Genomic DNA, 2,976 nt, shown 5'->3' on the forward strand with positions numbered 1-2,976 from the left:
GAAGAAAAAAAATTAGTATATAAGAGATGTTAAGAACGTTGGAAAATTGGTCTTTCACATCTCAGTCGACGAAGCAAAAAATGAAAACGTGCCTCACTTCTAGAAGATGATTTGGTAATATATATCAAATTATTAAAATGTGTTTTTTACTTAATATTATAGCCCATAGATATTGAGTAATACTATGGTGAAAATACTATATATATTTTACATTTAGTAACCAGCGTCAAGCCTATGGAGTAGGAATCATTTTTAATCTCTTTTACAGATGAGAAAACTGCAGCACTGTGGAGTGAAATAAACTCAGGGACACAGCTGATAAGTCTTGGGGCCAGATTTCAAAGCTATGGTGTCTGTCTCAACAGGTCACACACGTAAATATCGTGTTACCTTGCTTCTCTACTTTAAATAATCTTACTTAAAGAAATAGAGGAATTATACAGATGTATGTTAAAGATATTTGCATAAACAATTTTTCAAGTAGTTAAAACTTTCATATGAAGTAAGTTTCCGAACAGGAGAATTTTCCTTAAAAAGTTTACATGTCTCAAAATTGGCAGTGATTATTTTTTGCTTCTGGCTGGTGATTAAACACACTCATATTCCTTACTTTAGAAAATTTAGGTAAATGACAAAATTCATGCTCTGAAAATGTCTGATCCGTAGTCTTTTTTTTTTTTTTTTTTTTAATTTGAACAACAGTTTGACAAATTCTTGACAGTATCTAGAGAAGCATGGGTTTCTGGGACAGAGGAAGTAAGCTTCAGGTAGCATTGAGTGTTCAAACTGTAGGATTGCTTGCTGAATGTCGTAATTGCCACCTTCCTCCTATCTCCCCTAGAGAGCCAAAATATTCAACTGCAAACTTCTATTTCTGTGTTGTTTTCTATTCAGAAAGTATGTTTCCATTTAGTCATTTCAGATAGGGATCATGGACTGAGCCTGTTTTGCTGCCTAGTCTCTGCATTGACTTAACCTCCTCTTAGACAACAGATAGATGATAGACAGACAGATAGATAGATAGATAGATAGCCCAAGCAGCTGGAGATGGCTGCAGCAATGGAGGGTCCAGGCCCTTGAGGCGATAAAGGAGGCAAGATGGCTTTTATCCAGCATCAGACTTCTAAGACAGGGAAGCTGAGGACATAGCAGGAGTGTTTGAAATAGTCTGGACCAGCCAGAGGATACAGGCTCTGAGGATGAGCTGGAGGAGAGTGGTCAGTTAAATGAAAGCATGGACGCTGGGGGAGTTGGACCTTATGCCCTTGGCATGGAGCATTGTGAGAAACTTGAAATCTCAGAAACTACTGCGAACAGAGGGCCAGAAAAAGTCAGGGTAGAATGTTTCAAGCTACTTTGAGTACTTGGTAAAGGGGTCTGTTGAGAGATTTTACAAGTAAGAAAAGTAACAGGAGCAAAAACTCAGAAAATACTTGCCATGAAGGTGCTTAAAAAGACAATGATAGTAAAAAGTGCTAGGGCTTCCCTGGTGGTGCAGTGGTTGAGAATCCGCCTGCCGATGCAGGGGACACGGGTTCGTGCCCCGGTCTGGGAGGATCCCGCATGCCGCGGAGCGGCTGGGCCCGTGAGCCATGGCCGCTGAGCCTGCGCGTCCGGAGCCTGTGCTCCGCAACGGGAGAGGCCACAACAGTGAGAGGCCCGCGTACTGCAAAAAAAAAAAAAAAAAAAGCTGCTGAAAAGAAATGCTGCTTCTCATCTTGGAGCTTGTCCTGGGGACGTTGGAGAAGCTCCAGCTCATCCATTCTTCAGATATATTAACTTGGAAGAACGGCTAACTGGGAAGGGAGAGCCCCCCCTTTAAACCTCTTTTGCAACCTAAAGAGGATGTGAGTCTGTTTGATTTGAAGTTTACACATCAGACACATATCTACCTGTTGACAGCTCAGATGACTCAGCTGTCAGCAAAATTGCCAACCAGGTCTTTTTGGATTCTGCGTATGTGGCTCCATCTGTACTTGGAAACGTGAAAGAAAAGTTTTCCTTTGAACCAAAACTCTGGGCAACTTGAAGATGTGTTGGCAGCCCATGAACACCTGTCAGCCAGGTCAAATTTTCTCCTGGACATTTCCGGGGAAGAGTTACTTCAGCCAGCATGGCAAATCCTCAGACACCTGTGCAATATATGGTGGAAACAAGTGGCAGGAATAGACCAGCTGGAATGTGACCATGACTGGGGAAACTTCAGCGCCACTTCCATTCTGCCCTCCAAACTTCTGGCCATACAAAATCAAGCCCTTCCCATGATCTCCAAACAACAAGAGCACCTGCATATGAATCTGTGACAAAACAATGCTTTTTAAGAATTTAAGGCAGAAAGGTGGGGAGGGAATGGGTGAGCATTCTTCAAGGTGAAAAAAGAAGACTCTACATAACAGTCTTGAAGAGCCAGTGTCATTCCATAAAACACTTTGGACAGAGGAAAAATAAATACGGATTTTCAAAAATCAATCAGTGGTGCAAAAGAACCTAAGTGAAGTCGAATTTTGAAACTTAGGCACTAGGCACATCAATTAATTGATTCCTAGCGACATCTTCTCAAACTTATCAAGGATTTTCATGTTGATGGCTTGAAGCTGATGGTATTAAGGCTAAGGTATTGCTTCTGAATCACTGTTGAGTTCTGATTTTATTGAAAAAGAGTTATCCTTTCATTAGGCAAAGTATGAAGTTGTCTGTAATACTTGCAGCTAAGGATAAATGAGCATGAAACTTGGTCAAACTTTCTCCAGCAATATGGAATCAAAGACGAAAGAAACTTATCAATTGATGTTTTATGTGAAAACAACCTAAAAGTTGCAAGTTATGTTTTATTCAGGGAACTTACTGAGCCCAGAAGACAGCCTCTCAGTTTCTAGGTGGTGATGAAGACCCCTAATTTCTTCCTGCATGAATATTTTAAATAAAAAATAAAAATCATATTTAATAATATAAAAAGAGAAAGTAAAAGAAAATTTA

At 40.2% G+C, this 2,976-nt stretch overlaps 1 pseudogene; it reads left to right on the forward strand.

Moving 5' to 3' along the window:
* Window positions 1–1,234: 1,234 nt before the first annotated feature.
* On the forward strand, window positions 1,235–2,303 carry LOC131756901 (ribosomal protein S6 kinase beta-1-like; annotated as a pseudogene).
* The last annotated feature ends 673 nt before the right edge of the window (window positions 2,304–2,976 follow it).

The sequence above is a fragment of the Kogia breviceps genome, chromosome 5 (assembly GCF_026419965.1).
Source record: "Kogia breviceps isolate mKogBre1 chromosome 5, mKogBre1 haplotype 1, whole genome shotgun sequence".
NCBI lineage: Eukaryota > Metazoa > Chordata > Mammalia > Artiodactyla > Physeteridae > Kogia > Kogia breviceps.